Source organism: Nomascus leucogenys, chromosome 9 (assembly GCF_006542625.1).
Source record: "Nomascus leucogenys isolate Asia chromosome 9, Asia_NLE_v1, whole genome shotgun sequence".
In the NCBI taxonomy this organism is placed as follows: Eukaryota; Metazoa; Chordata; class Mammalia; order Primates; family Hylobatidae; genus Nomascus; species Nomascus leucogenys.
Window position 1 is genome coordinate 49,503,390 of NC_044389.1, and position 23,501 is coordinate 49,526,890.

General features: G+C 41.9%; 1 protein-coding gene across 5 annotated transcripts in view; it reads left to right on the forward strand.

Moving 5' to 3' along the window:
- The window catches only part of LNX1 (ligand of numb-protein X 1), a 112,441-nt gene that overhangs the window by 11,732 nt on the left and 77,208 nt on the right, over positions 1–23,501 (forward strand). Inside the window, exon 2 of one of the 5 annotated variants that reach the window (XM_030818933.1) lies at positions 4,659–4,684. The exons of 2 other annotated variants lie outside the window; for them this stretch is intronic. The gene's annotated coding sequence lies outside the window, so the exon portion shown is untranslated. Of the gene's footprint in view, positions 1–4,658; positions 4,685–7,618; positions 7,998–23,468; positions 23,473–23,501 lie in introns of those variants that run through there. 2 more of the 5 variants (XM_030818935.1, XM_030818934.1) reach the window with 2 other exon arrangements.

The window sequence follows — 23,501 nt, forward strand, 5'->3', positions numbered from 1 at the left end:
ATTTGAAGAGAAAGACTGAATCCAGCTTGTTGCTTGGCTGGTGGTGTCTGTGGCCCAGAACCATAAATTTTTGAGAGCTGAAGGAGAGCTTGGAGATGATTTAGTCTAATCCCCCTATTTTATAGATGAAGAAACTAAGGCCTAATAATTTACCCAAATGACTCAGCCCTGCCAGTAACAAGCTATGTGACCTTCAACAAGTTATGACATTTTTTTGGAAACAAGAGTAAAGCATTCATCGTTTTATGAAATGTGTCCAGAGGAAGCAATAAAATTGAAGCTAGTGGTTAAAATTGTAAACTACCAGCTCTAGGCAAAGCAATGACACAGAGGTGACACAGTGTGGCAAGTGACCCTGCACAGCACCCATCATGAATGGAGCATCGTCCGATGGAGTCTGACCACCTGGGCCCGCTCGGAATGGCAACATGGGATTTCCTTGACCAACTTTGAACACGTGCAGCCTGGGTCCATTTGACAGCAGTAAGGCTTTATGTTTGAATATGCTATTCCAAGGATTTTTTATGTAATTTTAAGAGTTTCATATACAAAGGATGGCAGCAGAGAGGCAGGGCAGAGTTCAGTCATGGAACATTAACAAGCTTTAGCTTGTATTGATTAAAAATGGGGCCTCTGGCCCAGTGTGGTGGCTCATGCCTATAATCTCAGCACTTTGGGAGGCTGAGGTGAGTGGATTACTTAAGGCCAGGAGTTTGAGACCAGCCTGGCCAACATGGTGAAACCCTGTCTCTACTAAAAATACAAAAATTATCTGGGCATGGTGAGGTGCACTGTACTACCAGTTACTCAGGAGGTTGAGGCGGGAGAATTGCTTGAACCTGCGAGGCAGAGGCTGTAGTGAGCCAAGATAGCACCATTGTACTCCAGCCTGGGCGACAGAGTAAGACCCTGTCTCAAAAAAAAAAAAAAAAAAAAAAATGTGGCCTCTGAAGTCATTCAAATCTGAGTACAAATCCTGGCTCATCACTGACTAGCTATGTAACCTCAGCTAAGCTTCAAGCCTCTCATCCTTAAATCAGGTTTTAATGATGGCACCTACCTCATGGGAGTAAGAATTAAATGCAATACACAGGAAGCATTAGATGCCTGGAACATTTTAAGTGCACTATAAACATCAGAGATGAGAAATTAATGGTGATGAGAAATAAATGATCTCCTAGGAACCTTGCAGCAAATGCAGTGGCTCCCCATCTCATTGATGAGAAAACTCTGATTTATTGAGGCTGAGGAAACTTCCCTAGGTAATCCAGCCAGCCTGGAATGCAGGCATCCTGATTCCAGGACTGCATCGTTACTGTGTTGTCATGGAGATAGATTTGCTTGGATGTGTTCGGTTGTTTCACACCTTTATAATTCACTAGGGCCAAGTTGGGGGGGCTGAGATGGATTCTGAAACAGAAAAGTAATTGCTTTATAGATTAAACTTTTCTGGGTAATGTTTGGGTAGTTTCTCTGGCCAGTTAAAATTATGCTGAAGATGGCAGTTCCTAGTTTGTACAATTATTTTTCCACTGAAGTAGGCATAAGAGAGCAGACTACAGGAGTTCTCAAAGTCATTCTTTAAAGTGATTAGTCAGAAATATTTTTGGCTGCATGAGCTAATTGATGAAAGATTACAAAGGATCAAAGGGATCTTATCGCAAACTCATCTGGAATAATCCTTCCCTCTTAGATGCTGGTGCAGTTTTTAATAGAAAAAAGCATCTGGGTACCACTCCCTCCACCTTCCTGCGATGCAAGCCCTGCATAGGTCTGAGGTGTCATCGGGGATGTGCTGGTCAAGTGCATTATGATCACAAGCGGGACTCCAGAGTTAGAGCCTGGCCCTGCCAATTGCTGGCTGTGTGTCTTTGGGCAATTGCCTTAACTTCTCTGTGTTATGATGTCATTGCATCAACCTCATGGAGCTACTGTGAGGACTAACAGATTATATCATGCACACGCAGCCCCAGTACAGTGCCTGGCACATGGGCATTATCGATCAGTGTCAGCTACTTGCGTGTCCATCTCTGCTACTGTACAAGCCAGCTTCCTTTCTTCGCTCCCTGCACACTTTTCTCTTTAGAAAAGATACTCGCATGGTACTGGGCAGCAGTGCTGGTGTCTTATCACTCCAGGGTCTTCCCTGAAGTACCCACCTTTTGGCCTCCTTGGGTTCTACCCAGATAGCAGCTCAACCTCATCAGGAAACTAATTCCTTTAACATCACAAAAGAAATCACCACCTCTCGGGCCGGTCATGGTGGCTCACGTCTGTAATCCCAGCACTTTGGGAGGCTGAGGGGCTGGATCACCTGAGTTCAGTAGTTTGAGACTAGCCTGGCCAACACAGTGAAACCCTGTCTGTACTAAAAACACAGAAAATTAGCCAGGCATGGTGGCATGTGCCTGTAGTCCCAGCTACTCAGGAGGCTGAGGCACGAAAATCGCTTCACCCAGAAGGCAGAGGCTGCAGTGAGCCGAGATGGCACCACTGCACTCCAGCCTGGGCAACAGAGTAAGACTGTCTCAAAAAAAAAAAAACAAAAAAAAAGAGAGAGAGAGAGAAATCAGCACCTCTCAGGTGCTTACTAATTTCCATGTATTGCTCTCAAACACCTATATAGTCTATTTCAGAGAATTTAAAAGCCCAATGACAGCTAGGCAGGTGTGGTGTCTAGGGTTCAAAAATAGGACAGCGAAGGTGAAGAAGACTAAGATAAAGCATTCCATGTAACTCAGGCGTTGTTTCTTCAGTTACAAAAGACCCAGAGATGAAGTCAATGTGTGTTTGGTTTTTTCTGTTTGTTTACTGTGGTGGTTTTTTTATTGTTTTGTTTTTTTGTTTGTTTTTGTTTTTTAATCCCCCATTCAGTTGCTTAGTGTCATCTAAAGAAAGCATCAGGCAGGTTTGTTTTTTCTTTCCCAGTTTCTTTGGACATAAGCTGCTCTCCTCTTTCTTGGCATGGTTGACAGGGTTGAATTGAGGCATATGGATCTCAAAGGAGCCCAGTGATGTGATTCTCCTTCAAATTCTTAACATTTGTTTACCATTTAGCAAAGGCAGGGAATTTCTATTAATAAAAATAGTGGTTTACAGAAATAGATTTGCCTTGTCCAGTGGAAGTAAATTAATGTTCTAAAAAAAAATTGAGCAAGATATTTCTTACTTCTTGGAAGTTCTTTGTTCAGCGTTTTCTTTATGTAAGTGTGATTTTTTTTTCTTCTTTTCCAAGCTAGGTAGCCTCCTTGTAGATGAATTAAAGTTTACACTTAGATAGCAAAAAGAAAACATTCATTCCTGAGAAGAGTATAATTTAATAACAAATACTTATCAAATGCCTATGACATATCAGGCATGTTCTAGGCTGTGGGGATTCTGCAGTAAACTTATATTCCAGTGAGAGAGCAGTAAATAAGCACACATGTAGTACATCAAATGGAAATAAGTGGCATGAAATAAATAAAGCAGGTAAGGAGATGCTGTTCTACGTAAGCAGGCCTTGCCAAGAAAGCAGCAGAACCCAGAAAGTGAGGGAGGGAGCCATGAGGGCAACTGACCTTCGATAACAGTAGCAGACAGGACAGGTGTGGTGGCTCATTTCTGTAATTATAACACTTCGGGAGGCTGAGGCAGGAGAATTGCTTGAGCTCAGGAGTTTGAGACAAGCCTGGGCAACATAGTGAGACCCTCATCTCTATTTAAAAAAAAAAAAGTAGCAGACAGGACAATCTGACTCCAAATCCACACCTATGAAGTGCTAATGATTCCTACAGCACAGGATTCCTGAGTAGCAAGTGAGAACCACATAAGAGGAGCTGGCACCTGGGTGGGCTCATGACCATCAGTTCCCTCTACTTCCGCTTGCTTTCCCCCTGATTTATTTCTGATGGGAGAGGAGGGTTCTTACCTGGTTAAGCATCACTCTGGTCCACGTGTGCCGAATATAGATTTAAATGCAATTGCAAATGCCAATGGCCTTCTCCACCTTGACCCCTATTCTTACTCAGTGTAAATTCATGTTGAATTTTCTCATTCCGAAATTGTGTTGCCTTCTAAATTACTCCAGCCTGTTCATGTCTTTGTCATGGATTTTCTCTAATTGCAGATGTACCCATGTCTAACCTATTTTTTCCCTCCTCTTGCCTCTGTCCTGTATGGCATTCCCTACCTCAGTGTCATCCATAAATTTTGTGACACTTGCTCGTAGGTTATCAGTCAGAGTATTGATTCAGATCAATGTGATGGCGGATTGTTAGGACACTCTTTGAAACACTTTCCCGTGGCTGGGCTTAATGCCCCTTTAGTTTGTGATTTCTGATCATTTTCAGCTTTCTTTGGACTAACAGTGAACATAAAATCCCAAGACACTGCGCATTCAGCTCAATCCACCCCCTACCCCATGCCTTCGTATTCTTAATTACAACAACAGTATTACAATCTTTAAGATGATCTCATGAACTTGTCTGTGATCATTTAAATGCAAACTGTCCTTTGTTTCTTTATCCCTGGCTTTCTGGAAGCTCAATTTTACTTTCCTAATAGTTATTCCCAATTTTTCAAGCTGACAATTGCATATCTCATACACTAATTTTTCACTACCCTTTCCTTCTGTTTTCTCTCTGCATCACTATCACATGTTGTTGGCCTTGTTCCAGTCTTCTGCCATCCCCCTGCGTGCAAGGTAATTTTTCAGAAATAATTATTCATTTTTACTGCACCATTGTTCAGTAAGCATATTAGTCAAATTCTATTCCCCAGGGCCATGTGTCATCTGGAGCAGCTGATTTATGCATGCTCACGTTTGCCAAATATTCCTTCACCTATTTTTTGTCCAAGCTTATCTGTGTGGGGTTTATATAATTCTCCAAATTTCACTTATTATAAAGCTATCTGAAAGTAGTTTAGCACTGCAAGGTTTAAACATTTTTATTTTAGTGTTTGCCTCTTTTACTTTTAAATCTGTATTCCTTCAAGCTTCTTGGCCTACTTTTTTTTTTATGACTCAGACTGAGCTTACAGATTTTTAAGTGATTGCTAAGTATTAAGTTGTTCTGTTTTGGCTCATGTGTATTTTTTTCTGCTGAGCTTAATTGAAACAGTCCGTTTTCTTGGCCTTATATTGTTCTTGTCTCAAGTCAGAACTATTCAGTGATCCTAAGAATTTGACACACAACTGAATAGATCCCTGCTCTTTCCATTTGATATAAATGGTTAGAATCTACACTAAAAGAATCATGAACTCTAAGTCTCTTTTAGAAAAAAGAAAATATATGAAATGTGCTGATTAGATCAGCTTCTTAGAAACTACCAAGTGTGTCATCTTCCAAAAGCATGGAACTTTCCACTATGTGAATAGTTTGGCACTAATTGTTCACACTTTTCCTTAGAGAAACAATTTTTTTCAGCCCAACCTCTTTTTTTTGGCATGACCTTGCCGTCAGTGTAGTTTTAGAGAGCCATTTGCCGAAGTTGATTCAGTTGCTGATGGTATCCTAACTTGGTTGTTACCTCCACCCACTCACTAGAGAATCCTGAAATCACAGAACGCATTCCTGCCATTTCTTTCTTTCTTTCTTTTTTTTTTTTTTAGTTAGAGTCTCGCTCTGTCACCCAGGCTGGAGTGCAGTGGCGTGGTCTCGGCTCACTGCAACCTCCGCCGCCCAGGTTCAAGGGATTCTTCTGCCTCAGCCTCCCAGGTAGCTGGGATTACAGGCAAGCACCACCATACCTGACTAATTTTTGTATTTTTAGAAGAGACAGGGTTTCACCATGTTGGCCAGGCTAGTCTTGATCTCCTGACCTCAAGTGATCCGCCCGTCTCAGCCTCCCAAAGTGCTGGGATTACAGGCGTCAGCACCATTCCCAGCTCTCCTGCCATTTATTTTTAGAATCAAATCCAGTGCCCTTATTTTACTAAAGACAAATGTTTGACCCCAATAAGTGAGGATACTTAAATCAGCACTGTGTCAATGTCTACAGAGTCTGTAGCTGTTTACAATAATATCAGCGTTTCGTTTGTTTGTTTGTTTTTGAGACAGAGCTTTGCTTGTTGCCCAGGCTGGAGTGTGGTGGAGCAATCTTGGCTCGGTGCAACCTCCCTGTCCTGGGTTCAAGCAATTCTTCTGTCTCAGCCTCCTGAGTAGCTGGGATTACAGACACCCACCACCCTGCCCAGCTAATTTTTTGTATTTTTAGTAGAGATGGGGTTTCACCATGTCAGCCAGGCTAATAACACTATTTTTAACAAGCTTTTTTACAAGGTGGCATGGCACTTGGCTTTGAGGTTGAGTTGGAGCACACTCAAGTAAAGCCTCACTGTCTTTTCTGGGGAGGCGGGGACAGGGTCTCACTCTCACTCAGGCTGGAGTGCAGTGGCAGAGTCATGACTCACTGCAGCCTCCACCACTCGGGCTCAAGCCATCCTCTCTCCTAAGCCTCCTGAGTAGCTGGGACTACAGGTGCACACCCCCGTGCCTGGCTAATTTTTGTATTTTTTGTAGAGACAGGGTTTTGCCATGTTGCCTAGGCTGGTCTCAAACTCCTGAGCTCAAGCAATCTGCCAGCCTCAGACTCTCAAAGTGCTGGGATTACAGGTGTGAGCCACCATGTTGTCATTTGGAGTTGTTAGCAAGAATGGGGTAGTTGCTATGCCATTTTATTCTATTCAGATAGCACTAGATTTGGTATTGATTAGTAGCCCGAGCAAAAACAACTGGAGCAACTGAAAATACTGAATTTCCAGTTCTAACCACATGGCCAAGTCAACCTTTGCCATGGATGCCCCATGCAAGGACAGTAGAAATCCTAATTGCAGCTGGTTACAGAGAAGGAACAGCCTCACTGGGGTTGACTCCCTCAGCAGATTACAAGAAACCATTGTCCCTGTCCTCCAAAAGCTCACTTTGAAAATATAAAGCAAGCAATATCTTTGATAGTGTGGGTTTTGGGTAACAGCCGTCCTGGTATTTAGAGACTTGTGTATACATACATGTTAAGGAGATCACTTTAAGATCAGAGCAGGCATTAAACAAGTTAGAACAAAAACAGTTTCTGCAAGTGAATATTCATATGAATCACGTGCTCACATTGTACTAGAGAAATTGCAAAGCTCAAATCCTTTCAAAGTCCTACAATTCTTACACAAACAGTCATTTAAAGGAGAAACTAAAAAAATTAGCTGGGCATGGTGGCACATGCCTGTAGTCCCAGCTACTGGGAAGGCTAAGGTGGGAGGATTGCTTGAGCCCCAGGAGGTTGAGGCTGCAGTGAGCAGAGATTGCACCACTGCACTCCAAGCTGGGCGACAGAGTGAGACCCTGTCTCAAAAATTAAACTAATATGAAAAAGAGAAACTAAAGGACATCTGAGCATTTTTATCAGCCCAAACATAACTCAGTAGGTAAATATCTGTATACTTCACTATTCTTTTTATAGTGAGAAGGTCCAGACCCTGGCCTCGAGCATCCCTCAGCTCCACTTGGCAGGGGGCCCTTATGGCCCCCTTGGTGCCAGACGGAGCCCTTGACTGGTGTGGTTGCCATAAAGCACACTGAGCTCCTTTTATTGTAGCAGGGTGATTACACGGCTGATCTGATTTTATCCAGGAAATTTAACCTAAAGGAAAAAACAAAAACCTTTAAAACACATTCAGCCCTTGGAACTGACTTCACTTTCAGTGGGACCAAGTTGATTTAGTCTTCTTTCTGGACCCCCTTCAACCCGTCACATCTCCTGCACTTGGCCACGGAAGACTGTCTGTGCATGACTGTTAATCGGCCATTTGGCTTGTTCCCTCTGATTACTTCCAGAAGTTACAGAACATGTTGTCCCTATTGAGGGTCTTCAGTTACCTTTTATTTTTTTTCTCCCCAAAAGGGTTCTTGTTGCAGCATGTTCATGTTTAGCCTTTCCTGGCCATGAAAATAATGAGACTGGACACTAATGGCTGCTGCATTTCAAATATTTGTGCAGCATCCCCAGTGACCTGAACACCTGTGAGTTTGAAGGCTCTTTCAATCACAGCTTTTGAATAATAGATGAACCAAGTGAGACTCAGGCTACATGGGGAAGAGCTTTTAACCAAATGCATGCCATGATACTAGGTTTAAGCAATCTAACAGCAAGTGGACTGACTCTGACTTTTCCTATCGTAGGGCTTATTCAGATTAATTGTATCTAAAGTGCAACGGAGTGGTTTTTCAATGATGAACCCTCATGCATTCAAAAAAGCAGGGGTCCTAGTCTCATGCCACCCTTCATGTTATAGGCTTGCCTCCTCCACTAATTTTCCTTGGAGTTAGCGAGAACCCCAAATGCAGCAGAACTTCACAGGGAAAGCTGTTCTAGGTAGCAGAAGACCCTGCTGCCAGAAGGTGTTTTTCTATGGCTGCTGATCCTGGCTGTTAGCCTGAAAGAAGAGGGTCTTGCCCAACTGTTCTGTAGACAGTCTAGTGGAAAGGGGTGCAGATAAAACCTGGATGCCATGGTGTCCCATCCACAGGAGCAATCCACATGCCCATCCTTCAAGCCATGTGTGTTTCATGTGCTCTTTTCCTCTGGATTCTGTGCTTGGGAGTGAGTTTGTGATTTTTTTGTTTTGTTTTGTTTTGTTTTGTTTTGTTTTGTTTTGTTTTAATGAAATGTATCTAGCCAATGGTTGGTTGAAACCAATTGCTATGTAAATTTTATCACATACTTTATGTTATCTTTGGTATTCAGAATGAGACAGAATAATTAGAGAAGCAATTATTGACAGTAGCCAAGGCTCTCTCCCCCAGCCTTACGATATTCTGTCCTCAGAGAGGTACAGATGCAACTCACTCAGGTCACTGACCTCCCCACACCGTCTCCTGAAAGGAAGCAAACTGGCTGGACCAGAGTGTGTTTCATGAGGAAGGAGTGCTGCTCACTGAAAGCTGTTCTTTTGTTGTCAGTGACAAAGACATTCTCTTCCTTGACTGTGTTACAGGGCGTGGTTTGGGTAGGCTCCTGTGGAACTCAGGGCACGGCCTAATGACAGATGGGGAAGTGGTACAAAGAAGGTGCCCAGGGCCATCCACCTATGTGGGGCTCCTGGCAGTACTGAGTCTCACAAGCCTGGCAGGAGAGCCCCGTGTTTGATGCAAAGTCACACTAAAGTAAACGGAGAGATGGAGAGAGTGAGAAAATACTAAAGGAACATAAAAAATGTCCACTTTCTGATCCTTTGAAACTACTCATTGTGTATTGCTATAAAAGGAATAAAGTTAATCAATGTTTTCCAGAGAACCTGCATCTGGCCACCTGTTGGTAGAAGAAACCCAAGAGCCTTCCTCCCTTCTCCACCCATGAACTAGATTAGACAGAGGGAAGACTAGAACTTGACCCTCAGACAAAACATTGTCCATTAAGAAAGGGTGGACCCAAGGCTATTGTACACATAGGACTTCAAGGGTGTTGGTTACCATTTGAAAGCATTTACAGGAATGCTTTTACTTCGTTTATGACTTGTTTGGTGTTTGACTCCATGAGAAGCGTCAGATGTTCATGCAAGTTAGCTGCCTTTTTTATTTATTAATACATGCACTTTTATTATATGTCTTATGGCAAATTAACTTTGACAGGAAAATCAGTACTCATACCATCCCCACTGCGACTCTAAAATGCAAAGAAAACAAACCTAGAGGTGAGTCTTCTCACCTAATGGCATGCCTAGTGGCTCAGGTTATAAAAAAGCGGTAAACAAAAAGGTAGATTTTCCTAAGTAATTAGAAATCATCACTGTTAACACCAAGTCAGAGATATTTGGATTTTGCTAAAAACAGAAAATAAAGATCCTGGGGTTGGAGCAGAAATTTTACATCTATACTAAAATATTTATATCATAGTGTAGTAAATGCAATCTACCATGTCTTTTGTGTTATTTAAATAACAACACAAGATGCATCATTAGGTGTAGAATTGAGAAGAGGAAGAGAACCCAACTAATTATAGAAAAACAAAGCAGTGGTTTGTCAAGAACATTTTCTGCTTCTTAGTGTAATCAAGGTCTCTTTAGAGGCATTTAAAGCATTCATTTAAGGAAGCTGTGTCACATAGTATTTGCAAAACTCTTTATGAAGCAGCAATATGGAAATGGAAACACCAAACCAGGGACACAGAGGCCCTGAGCTCTGGTCCAGAGCTGGTAAATCAGGACTGCCAAAATCATTTTTTTGTAATGTGCTTTTGTAGAATGCACTGTGTTCTAGGACAAAGGTCGGGGAGGAAGAGGAAACTTCTTTAGCTCAGGAGTTGCTGGTGATCTAGGCACCATTCCTAGATACATTTCTAGATATTTTACTGGGACTGCTTTTGTAAGAGTTCCTTAGGGAACAACTTTGACTGTGTGTGGCCTTTGTGTAAGAGTCCCCTCTTGAAGAAGATGTGGAGTGGGAATCTGTTCATTCGCACTGCGAGGTAGGGGGCTTTGGGCACTGGAAGAAATTGTAAGGCATTTCCCATGGGATTTCCACTAAGAGACTGACCTGAGAATATGGGAAGTGTATTCACAGATGGAGAGCATTGTGTTTATGTCGAAATGGTTTTAGTGTCTACCCAGTTCTTCCTGGTTATGTAAGGAAAACCAGGCAACCTTGTTACATGGAATAATGAACAACACAATGGCAAAGCAGCTACAGGGTACAGTAAAATGCTTATTAAAAACAGGTAGGAAGACTTGGGGGCAGGATCAAGTAATTAACCCACAAGGCTTCTATCGGTGTGGTCCCTGAGTACCTCTTGGAAGTACTGACTTTGACTAAGTCCAATCCTTTGGTATTTGAGCTTCCCCATTGGTAAAATTGGGGTGATGGTGCTTTTGTCAACAGTTATCAGGGGTCATATCAAATGTAGACATACAGTTAGTCCCAGCCCGATATGCTCATGAACTGTGCCAATAGATGAACGAGAAGTAATTCATCTATTGAATTACTATGAATGAGGAAGTGAAAGAGAGATGGCATAAAGGCAGGGAATTGACTAGGAAGTACATGGCATATGTAAGTCACTGGCTATAGAGCCAAGAAACCCAACTCATTTCCCTGGCCCTCATCCTTCCACATCTTATTCCCATCTGTATCAATGAATTGCAATGATTTTTATAATTGATAGTAACATTTACCTCTGAGAACATTAATGCAGAGTTTTAAAGTATTCACTAACAGAATAGAATGATAAAATCTAGCCATAAAAAATAATTTACGTTCAACTTCATTACAACATAATGAGCCAATTTGTTTTGTTAGATTGATTTCTCATGTACCCTTGCAGGTAAGCAGAGTGAAATAAAGTTTGCTATTCTTGATGAAGGGGAGAGATTTCATTTGTGACAACATCAAAATGTACGTTTTGTGTTATGGAAATAATAACATTTCAAGGAGAAAGATAATGACTATGGTAACATTTGCAAAAAGGACTAAAAGAGTCACGGCTTAAGCATCCAAAACAACAAAGCCTGGTCTCCATGGTTTATGGGGTCTATGTAACCTAATTAAACAGACTTAGTTTGTAATGGAAACAGCAATGTTGGTGAGTCTCATACGACTTTGATTACATCCTTTGTGTTCCTTAAAAAAGTCTAAACCTTTAAATTATGATGCAGAGAGAAAACATTGGTGCTATTTCTCCTCTCTTTCCTTATAGCAAGGAGGATTCATAAATATTCCCTGCAAAATGACAAACATCTCCCATCAGCTTCATGACTTAATAGAAAAACATTTTCATCTTAACAGGTTAACACTACTGGTTTCTTTGTACCCACGAGCAGTCATTTCTTTCTGTTGTAATTGTTTTACAAGTCCTCACTCAATAATTTTTACAACAAGGCTATTAAGACAGGTCAACCATTACTATGGGCAAGGATGCCAAGGTCCCCAGACATAGCAGCCTGGATAATGTATATGGCTGAATAGAATTGAGAAAGAGCACAAATCACTGACTCTTGATTTGGTACTCTCTTGAGTACAGAAGACAGTTGAGATATTTCTTGTGAAAATATTTACATCCTCCCCCACAGACAAATAGGTTGTTTTACACCAAGTGACCAAAATACAGGGCCTAGAATTAAGATTTTTTTTAGAGACAGGGTGTTGCTCTGTTACCCAGACTAGAGTACAGTAGTGTGACCATAGCTCTTTGCAAACTCAAACTCCTGGGTTGAAGTGATCCTCCCACCTCAGCCTTCTGAATAGCTGGGACTACAAGCATGCCCTCAATGCTTGGCTAATTTTTTGTTATTTTTTCTTTTTAGAGACAAGGTCTTGCTATGTTGCCCAGGCTACTCTGGATCTCCTAGGCTCAAGAGATCCTCCTGCCTCAGCCTCCCAAAGTGTGGGGATTATAGGTGTGAGCCACTGCACCCCACCACTAATTCCTGCTCTCCTCATATCAACTTATGACATTCAGGGTTGAAGATGGGCCCCTACCCAGAAACATATGCCCTTGAGAAGAGGATTCGCAGAGACCCTTTAAGAGCCAAACCAACAAAGCCGTGAAGGCAATGGTGGAATAATTAGCATTGAAGTTGATATTTCTGACGTGCACTTGTTCAGCCTGCCCTTCCCCTTTCTCCGTGGGGTAACTGGGCCCTAGACTTCTCCTGAGAACCATCCCTTTCTGATAGGTCCTATTATGAAAGTCTTCCACAAGTCTTACTTGGATACACTCATAAAGTAGGCTGTGACTGTCACTGCCCATGCTTTTGGTGTGTCCACTCCCATCTACCTCTACCCACCCTCACTGCCCTGGCACCTTGATGTGTCAGTTGGCTGCCAGGGCATGGGCAGAGGTTCTCAAACCTTAGCGTGCACTGGAATAGCCTGGAGAGTTTGTCAACAACACAGATGCTTGGCACCCCTCTCTCACATCAAGCAGTCATCCCTAGCACTACTGACATTTTGGACCAGATAATTCTTGGTTGTGGGGGCTGTCCTGGGCATTGTAGGATGTTTAGCAGCATCCCTGTCCTCTATCCACTACATGCCAGGAGCATCCTCCCAAATCGTGGCAATCAAAAATGTCTCCAGCCTGGGTACAGTGTTTCATGCCTGTAATCCAGCACTTTGGGAGGCCGAGGTGGGCAGATCACTCGAAGACAGAAGTTCGAGACCAGTCTGATCAACACAGTGAAACCCCATCCCTACCAAAAAATACAAAAATTAGTCAGGTGTGATGGCACGTGCCTGTAGTCCCAGCTACTCAGGAGGCTGAGGCAGGAGAATTGCTTGAACCTGGGAGGCAAAGGTTGCAGTGAGCTGAGAACACACCACTGCACTCCAGCCCGGGCAACAGAGGGAAACTCCATCTCAAATAAAAAAGTCTCCAGATATTGTCAGATGTCTCTTTGGGATAAAATTGCCCCTGATTAAGAATGACTGTCTTAGGGACTGTAATTCCTAAAGGGAGAATGGGGCCTAGGATTCTATGTTTAACAAGCTCCTCAGGCAAATCTGGTTCCTTTGTACGTTCTATTGGACCTCTCTTCGTTTTCAAGTCTCCATGTGCCTCAGCCCCTGTTTCCATGGCTGCCTAGAGGATTTACAGCAGTCTTAAAAGGTAAAGCTCAGTTAGTCTCAGGCCAGGCCCACTGTGCTGTCCAGAAGGCAATTAACTAACCAAATAAACAAAATTATGCCATGTGTTGATATGTGGCCCTCTCTCTGCACCTAGGGAGCATATGTGCTTAATAACAGGGTCCTTTTGGAGGTAATGTGTGTCTGTGCTGTTGTGTAACCCCAGGAAAACAATATATGGGCTCCCCTGATGGGATCTTTGGACCCAAATGAGGACAGAGCGTCAGCCTGGCAGGCTCCCAGAGGAGGAAATATTTGGAACAGATGATGCTGGCAGAAACTTCCTGGGCAGTCTGCAGTGTTCCTTGAGGGAAGGGTGAACCTGAATTCATCCTCAGGTGAGGCAGCCTTTAGCAGAAACCCATCACCCTTCTGCCCTACAGGAGCTGAGCACTAGCAAAGTATGGTCTGATGTCTTTGTTTCTAGCATAATGATTTGAATGCTCTCAGGAATTCTGTTTAGTCTGTCTCCTGTGGTTGGAACTTCCTCTCCAAATGGTCACATAGGGAATGTTATTTTCCAACTGGCATGAGGAGAATTTCCTATGAGGACTATCAAAATGCAGTGCTGTGGATGAGCTGCTCCATTCAAGAGGGAATGGCCTTTTGCAGGGTCTTTATGGAAAGCAAACATTTTGCAGCTGATGGTTTTGTGTCACCAGGTACTTTCTTTTTTTTATTTTATTTATTTATTTATTTATTTATTTGAGATGGAGTCTGTCTTGGCCCACTACAACCTCTGCCTCCCAGATTCAAGTGATTCTCCTGCCTCAGCCTCCCGAGTAGCCAGGACTACAGTGCGTGCCAACACGCCTGGCTAATTTTTGTATTTTTAGTAGAGATGGGGTTTCACCATGTTGACCAAGCTGGTCTTGAACTCCTGACCTCAGGTGATCTGCCTGCCTCAGCCCCCGCAAGTGCTGGGATTATAGGCATGAGCCACCGTGCCCAGCCACCTGCTGCTTTCTTGAAGAGAACACTCAATATATTGTGATAGTATCTGTGTCCTTGGTCCATCCCTTTCTTAAGAACTTAAGCCATTGCATAGTTGTATTTAGAAATAAGGTCATCCTTGTTTCTCATTGCAAGACTGAAGAGATGCTTGGGGTGTCAGCTTTTGTCTTGTATATTTCTTACAGCTGCACCAGAGCCTGTTAACTCGTTTCTAGCAGAAAGAGCAACTGAAGTAGCAAGTGGTTTCCAGTCCTCAAAGAGGACTCACTGTGTCTGTTCCCTAAATATTCCTTTAGAGAGAGAAATAAATATATTGCCAGGATGTTGTTCTGATAGAACAAAGAGCAACAACACCCGAGCCTGGAAGAACTTGTCCTAAGATCTCTCTTAGAACTCTGAGCAGCAATTATGATCTGATATCAAGAAAAATGAAGTGCAGAAATTGTGGCTTACCAGCAGCTTGGTTCAAACGTATTACAAATGTGGGGCATTTCACTCTCACATTTAATCCTGTTCACAGTTTACACGATTATGAGTTCATCCACCTTCCTTTACATTCACCCCAGGCTTATATGTTTACATGGTGGAGAAGCATCAGAGCAGGAAGAACCTAATAACTAGTTTCAAGCTAAAATCATTTATACCAAAAACATTTTGAAAACTAAATATTGTCCCAACTACTGTCTATTTCTGTGTGTCTCATCCAGGGAGCTGTGGGTATAGAATGAGATGGATAACGGCTGAGCCATCGAATTTCAAGATTATTAGGGGTCTTAGAGATTGTCCAATCCAAGCATTTCACTTTATAGATGAGAGGAATGCGGCCCTGGAAAATAAAGTGGTTTACTTAAGAGAATGCAGTGAGCTAGTGCAGGAAAAGAACAGGTGGCCTCTTCTTTTCTGACCCAGTTTTCTGCTAATCACAAAATTCTGTTGTCCATAAAGTGTTCTTTGCCCACCTCATGTCCACAGCACTTCCTGCTAGAAAAAGTAGTGGGGCGGGGGGACCTCTCAGCTGAGTTTAACTTACTGGAAGCAAGAAAGTATGAGACTAAAGCAGTGTGTCTGTGTGTGTATTTGGCTCACTGCAACCTCTGCCTCCCCAGGCTCAAGCCATCCTCCCACCTTAGCCTCCTGAGTAGCTGGGACCATAGGCACACACCACCACACCAGCTAATTTTTTGTATTTTTTGTGGAGTCGGGGTTTTACCATGTTGGCCAGGCTGGTCTCAAACCCCTGAGCTCAAGCAAAACCTCCTGCCTAAGCCTCCCCAGGGTGCTGGGATTACAGGTGTGAGTCACTGTGCCTGACCTCATTTTACAATTTTAATTCCCTGTCCCCCCTCCTTTTTTCTGGAACATTTTAAAGCAAATTCTAGACACTATGTGATTTGACCCTGAAATACTTAAACAAAAATTATAGTTTTAACTGGCTGCATAGTCTTGTCTTTGGCATGCCACAGTCAATGAAACTATCCCCTAGACGTAGGGACATTTACTTAGATACATACTTAAGTTTTCACTATCCTAAATACTACTACTTTTTTTACTCTGAATTCTTAGATGTAAAATTACTGATTCAAAGTAAGAGATTTTAAAAATACTAGATACATATGCCAAATTGCTTTCTAAAAAGTTTATACTCCTACTATCAGCTTTTATGAAGTATTTCACTTAAGATCCTTATAAGCAATGGGTGTTACCATTGCTGATTTGATACATAAAAATATAATCTCAGTATTCTTTAAGTATAATGTTGCACTTCTTTAATTATAAATGAGAATAAACAATTTTCTTATGTTTAATTTCCCATATACATTTCTTCAATATTAGTCATTTTTGGTGGCTTTTTTGGGTGACTTTTGTATACCTTTTATATGTTAAATATGATCTTTGATTACATATCTTGCAATTATTTTTTCTGTTATCATTAGTCTTTTTTACTTATGATTCTTTCTGTATATATTATTTTTTTTTCTTTTTTTTTCTTTCTGTATATTTTAAAACATTACTTAAAAATAATCTTAAGGAATGTTTGGGAAAGTAGAGAGCACAACTCTATAACCAAATTGCTCTAACACAACTATTATTTGCTAGGCTTGTGTGTGAAGGCAAACATTTTTACATAATTGCAATGGCTTTAGAACACTTTTTGATGGAGAAAGTATTCAATTTTTACTTGATTAAACATATCAAACTTCTATTTCTTTAAATGGTAGAAAGTGTGAAAGTTTTTTTTCCATATTGAGGTCTGAAAAGTATTCGCATACATTTTTTCTAGTCTCTGTAGCATTTTTATCCACAGGCCCCATGTCAATGTGTTCTCTGTACCTGTCTTGGAATAGAGAAGCTTTTTCGGGACTGTGTTTGCCCTTGGATGGTGTATGTTCATTTCCTGTGGCTCTGATTTTCATGCATTTAGGAACCAGGCAAATGCTGTCTCTGGCCCACAGATGCTGAGTAAGTTCAGCCCAGCCTTACCTGGGCTGTGTAATAAGTTCTTTCCAATGTGGCTCTGTCCTAATTATGGTGGTAGCTTGTACACCTCCTCCTGACTCTCTCACACTCTGGGAGCTCACAGTGTATATGGAGCTGTCAGATACGGTGCTTGCTCTGTTCCCAGGGTCTCCCTGTATCTGACCCTGCCAACAGAGCTTCATGTTTTACTGGGTGGACTATTTCTTCCAGGATGCAATGTGCCACCAATGTCCCTTCTCTTCTAGACTTTTGTTCTCATTTCCTAGGCATTGCAGTCTCTACGTGAATGTAGAAATACGTGAATGTAAAGCAGTAGCTTGGTTGGCTTAAAAATCAGCACCCACGTTACCCGGTTTTTCTGTTGCAATGGCCTCTAGGTCTCTGGACTAGGGAAATTTAGAAGTACCTTGTCTCCTCAACTATGCTGCCGTCCCCACTGCCTGCTCCCAGGCAGATTCTGTCTTCCTGTCTCTGAAGTTAATGCCTGGGGGAAGGTAGCTATTGTGTTTCTCAGTCCGGCTCCAGCTCCGGTGCCCTTATCTCCTAGATTGTGTCAGTTCAGTGCCTAAGTTTTGGTTTTCTAAGTTTTCTCGTGTTGTTTTCTGTGTGTGCGTGTGTGTGTGTGTGTGTGTGTGTGTGGTGTGTGTGTGTGTTGGTCAGGACTCTTAAGCTGTAATTGCCAATAAGCCAGCAAGACCAGAATGGTTCATGAACTGAAAACTCCAGACATCCCTGTATCTTGGAACTACATCAATATGCATTCTCTCTGTATTGGGCTATTCTGCTTTCCTCTGTGATGGCTTTTTTTATGGGTAGCCTCTTCCCACCAACCAGACATGTGTCGTCTCAGCTCTGATTGATCTGATGTTTGAGTCACATGTCCATCCCAGAGCCAATACCTTTGGCTATGGATGTCCTGATTGGCTAGGTTTGATCACACGCTTCTCCCAACTAGTCCCCACCTTCCAGGGAGATGGTGCCGGGGTAGGTAAACTTAGCCAGTTTGTTTAGGCCAGGTTTGGTCAATTATCTGTTCTCACTAGTTGCTGTCTAGGCTATACAGTAGTCCCCCCTTATCCACAGGGAATGTGTTCTAAGACCCTCAGTGGATACCTGAAACCACCATAGCATTGAACCCTGTATACACTGTTTTCTCCTACATGTACATAACTGTGATAAAGCTAAATTAATAAATTAGGCACAGGAAGAGATTAACAATGCTATAAAATAATTATAGCAATATATTGTAATAATTGTGCATACGTGGTCTATCTCAAAATGTCTTGTTGTACAGTACTTATCCTTCTACATGTGATGAGGTGATAAAATGCCCACATGAGATGAAGTGAGGTGAATGACATAGCTATGACATAGCATTGTGACATAGCATATGGCTACTATTGAACTGTAACTTATGAATTGTTTCTGGAATTTTCTACTTCATAGTTTGAAGCTGCAGTTGACCACAGGTAACTGAAACTGCGGAAAGCAAAACTATGGATAAGGGAGGACTATGTATTTCTCAAATATTTTGGCTGTCATCTCTGGATGACCCCCAATGATTGATTGACAGTTCTTCCAACTGGCAAAAGAGCAGTTTTCAAAGGGAAAATACACTGAGCGGACACAAAGGGTTAGGCAACAACCTGCACATGTTATTACAAAGAATTTTAGGAGACAGACTGGAAAACACTTAAACATGGGCAATCCTGAATTCTGAGTAGTAAATAAACTTTGAAAATATTAACCTGGCACATAGTAAGCTAAAAAATATTAGTTTGTGGGTGAATGAAGAAAAAGTAAACTTTATTAGACCATAAACATCACCTAATTGCTGGTGGCATTTTGCCTTTGTAATGGAACTAGAATCCCTGTAATTCTTCCCTTATTTGTTGGAGAAGATACTGAATCTGTCAGGGAGGAGGCAACTTTCATAAAGTCATTGTCCTCACGAAGTCCAGTAGCTGACAGCCCTGGTAGCCCCCTTTCCCCTGCTGAGGCTCACTGTTGCACTGTCCACCCTGTGATTTGGATGTGTGAGTATGAGCTTTCCCACCAATCCAGTGAGGGTGCAAAGTTCAGGCTTTTGCTGAGCAAAGGTGACAATGCTGAAGAATGTAAAGAGAGACACTGGAAATGTACAGAAGAGTCAAAGCATTTCCTGTGCATGAATGCAGTGCTTGAAAGGGGGCTGGAGCCTGCCCTCCAGAACCAGTGGAGCCAAGGAGTGCCCTGGGGCTAAGAACCTTTGTAATAATAGAGTCAGCACCAGGCTCCTAGAGACTAATTATGGGTATGGGGGAATTCATGCAAACTCACTCTCAGAAGGATTTGGAAGCCATCATGTAGGGAACACCACACCACATTATGAAAGCGCTCTACATCTAAGTATATAAATTCCTAAAATAGAAGAAAGTCAGTTATAATGAATAAATCATCCTTGTCTTAGAAAAATAGCTTATACCTTGAATCTGCTAGTTCACTGAACATGTAGAAATAAAACAATATCTGTTCATTGAAATTCATATCTGTTTATAAATGTGAATTGAAGAAACTGACATTGGTGCTGAGAACAGAAAACTGAATATTTTAGTTCCCAATAGTATATTTCAGTTGTAACTAATGTTTATACACACAAGCTTGGGTCAGGTTTTGTTCTTCTTGTTTTTTTTTTTTTTTTTTTTTTTTTTTTTTTTTTTTAGGGGCAGGGAAGAGTCTAAAACCTTATTTGATCCAGCATATATTTAGCCTCTTATGTATTCCTCACTCTTCATTTAGGTTTCATTTCTATTGCTTTAGCATGATGATTGTGTCTCTGACAAAGAAGAATTAGCTCTATAATTTTATAAACATCGTGAGCCTTCTGTGGAGCCAGCTGCTGGAGATTCAAAGATTTTAAGACAGAGTTTCTACCATTAAGGTCCTCACAATATAACAGAAGAAGTCAAAGGAATTCACGAGTGATAAGTTCCAGAGGTTACAAAAGTTCAAGAGAAAAGAGAGTAATTTTACCATGAGCCTGAAGGAAAGGCTCTTAAAAGATGCCTTTAAGCTGGGTTGTGAAGGCAGAAAGACGGAATAGGGTATTGTTGAGCAGAAAAAAGAGAATTTCAAGCAGATACTAGATTACATGGAAAGGCATTGAGACAGCGGCTATTTGCATCCAGAGTAGCACAGGGGTCTGGAAGGAAAAGCCTCTCATCACTGTTATTGTGAAAAGCTGTGCCTTAGTTCGTACCTTATCTTTACCAGCTGCTTGGCCAAGGGTTTTCATTGGGCTTTAAAATTTCTTCCAGAAAGTAGGCAGTCTGATACTAAGTGGCATTTGTTGGTTTCCCCACTTTGTGCCAGGGTTTGGTGGTTTGATCAGTTGGTAATTCAGACATGAGAATTCAAGATTATGAAAATGATTCAGAAGCAGCTACTGTGTCTCACTAATGGAATAACCAGTACTCATCATTTTACATCAACATTTATGAGCTCCTCAAATGGAATTTCTGATAGCAACATGAGGATGGACACAGGAATGTGTTCAGGGAGCAGTGTGCCATGCCCACTGATGGGGTTTTGTTTGTTCATATCACTGTTGATTGGAAGAGGTTTCCTGCTGAACATGGCGTATGTTATCTTTATTTAATATTTTTTTCTTTTCTAGAAACTGCCCAAAACATACTGTGATGCTTTTCCTTTAAGCAAAGTCTTCCACACAATGGCTTGCATTTTAAAAAATCGAATGTCAATAAACAAGTTATTGATTAAATAGTAATTAGATACTAGAAATTTGCGGAGTCCAATTTGCAAATTACCTCTTTGCCCATTTTATTAAATTACAGGATGGTATTTCCTAAAGATGTGACTGACCTCACAAAGAATTTCATTATCTTAACCAGCCCAGCCTAGCTTGCCAGTGCCTCCCCACACCAACCCCCAACACAGCCCTTTCCTGGCCTTCAGAGTGCCCTCCCTGAAAGGGAGATACTGTTTTGGCCACAGGATAACAGGATTGCCTACCATGGCGTTGATCCAAGAACCTCCCCTAACTGAGGCTGCCTGTAAGCAGTTTTGAACCCTCAAGTTACTAGGTTGGTGCAAAAGTAATTGTGGTTTTTGCAATTAATGTTTTCATCCACTGGCCTGACAGTTCTCTCTTTATGGGGGATGATGGCCAGTGAACTTTGACTGAGGCACAGAAATATTTCTAAGCTCTGCTGAGGTCAAAATAGAGCTGGAATTCCAGGCAGGAAACCAAGCGTCTTTGAGCTGTTTGGTTAGCTAGATACACACAGAATGCTGTCACCCACTCTGCAGTGAAGTAGTGTGATCTTGTCACTGTAACCTTCATCTCCCAGGTTCAAGCGATTCTCCTGCCTCAACTTCCCAAGTGGCTGGGATTACAGGCATGCACCACCACACCCAGCTAACTTCTGTATTTTCAGTAGAGTCCAGCTTTCACCGTGTTGGCCAGGCTGGTCTCAAACTCCCGACCTCAAATGATCTGCCCTCCTCACCCTCCCAATGTGCTGGGATGTGTGTGAGCCACTGCTCCCAACCTGGCCAGAGCTTTTAGTTAATTTTTTTTAATGTGTAACAAAAGGGGATTATAGCCCACCATGAGTAGTTTGGGGAGTTCTACATGAGAGTGAAAGAGGAGCATGACACATGTGAGGCCCTGTGATTGCAAAAGTCTATCCAACGTAGACCACTACTGTTTGTCCAATACACAGAGCTTTCTGAGAGCTTCCAAATCAACCACAAATCCCCATCTTTACGCTCTAAGACTCCCTCCACAAGAGGAAGTCTTAGATCACGTGTAAATTAGAAGAAAGCACCCCCAGATCATGTGAAAATCAGAAGAAAACACCCCTTTGGGCAAGCAGACAGAGCTTTTTTGCAAAGAAAGGGTTCCTTCCTCTCGACAGATGCATCTCCTGCTAGCATGCCTCTTGGAAAGCAGAGCAGTAGCTGGATGTTCAGTTCCTCAGTTCCTTCAGTTCCTCAGCTGGGCATCTTTGTGCAGGACCCAAATGGATCAACTATGTTTATTTCCCCTAAACCTTACTTGTAGTCTCTTCAGAAACCCAATTCACCTTCTAGGAATTGAGTCAGCCCTGGAGATAATATTGACTGGTTCTAGAAAGAGTGTAGGCTTAAAGCATTACAGACCTGTTTTTCATTTCTTGATCTGTCATTTTACTGGTTGTGTTAGAATTGAATAAAGTTTAAGAAAAATCATCTGGGCCTTCCTGCTGTGTGAACTTGGGTGTGTGACTTAGCTTCTCTCAATCTATTTTCTTAGCTGTAAAATGAAGAGAGTACCACCTTGGTCCTCAGATTTGGAGGTGAGTATTAAATGTGATAGATGCTATGTGTGAAATGGTAGTACAGGTCTCAACAAACATTTGTTACCTTAACTGCCACTTTTTCTGCCACCTCCAAGCCTGGGCCTTTGGTTATTTCTAGGACAGGAAACCTCCATTCTTCATCACTAGCTCTTCAAATCCACCACAGTTTTGACAAGATAATGACCATAGTGCCGTCAAGGTCTAGTGAAAGCTTTCACTATAATTTTAGAAGAGAAAAAAAAAACAACAACATAATTTAAACCGTAGGACTATTTCTTATCAAACTGTATCTCCTCGAAACATATTAATACTATTAACAGTAAGAGAGCAATGAACCAAATCTCCTGGTTTTCCAGAAGAGCAAAGACCCTTATCTAAAACGTAAGTTTTATGTCATCCCATTGATGGTCAATTTAAGACTAGGCTGACCAGCCAGACTATAATTAAGTGAATAGAAAAGAAAGATGTCTTCTGAATGTAAGTTCTCAGTATCCTAATCAACTTATTCCATTACTATAAATAACCAAATCCTCTATCACTGCCAGGGGAAGCAAGAGGATGGTGGGACAGTGTGAATGGAGCCTTCATTGAGTATTTTAGGATAATTAGCAAAGTAAAGAGGGCCACTAATTGTTTCAAGTGTCTAAAACTACCTAAATGCAGAGCGATTTCTACAATGCATCTGGGTCTGTCTTCATTTGGAGATGCAACAACTGTATTTCCAAATTTACCTAAGAAGCAGAAAAATCCCTAGTCTCCTAGTCTCCTACTAATAGGCCGCTATCTGATTTCACATGAGATGTGCATATCATATAAAATCATACAGCTTGAGGCTGGGTGCTGTGGCTCACGCATGTAATCCTAGCACTTTGGGAAGCCAAGGCAGGGGGATCACTTGAGGTCAGGAGTTCGAGACCAGCCGGGCCAACATGGCAAAACCTCATCTCTACTAAAAATACAAAAATTAGCCAGGCGTGGTGGTGCACGCCTGTAGTCCCAACTACTCAGGAGGCTGAGGCAGGAGAATCCCCTGAACCGGGAGGCAGAGGTTGCAGTGAGCTGAGACCATGCCATATTACTTCAGCCTGGGTGACCTTGTCTTCAGAGTGAGACTTTGTCTCAAAACAAACAAAAA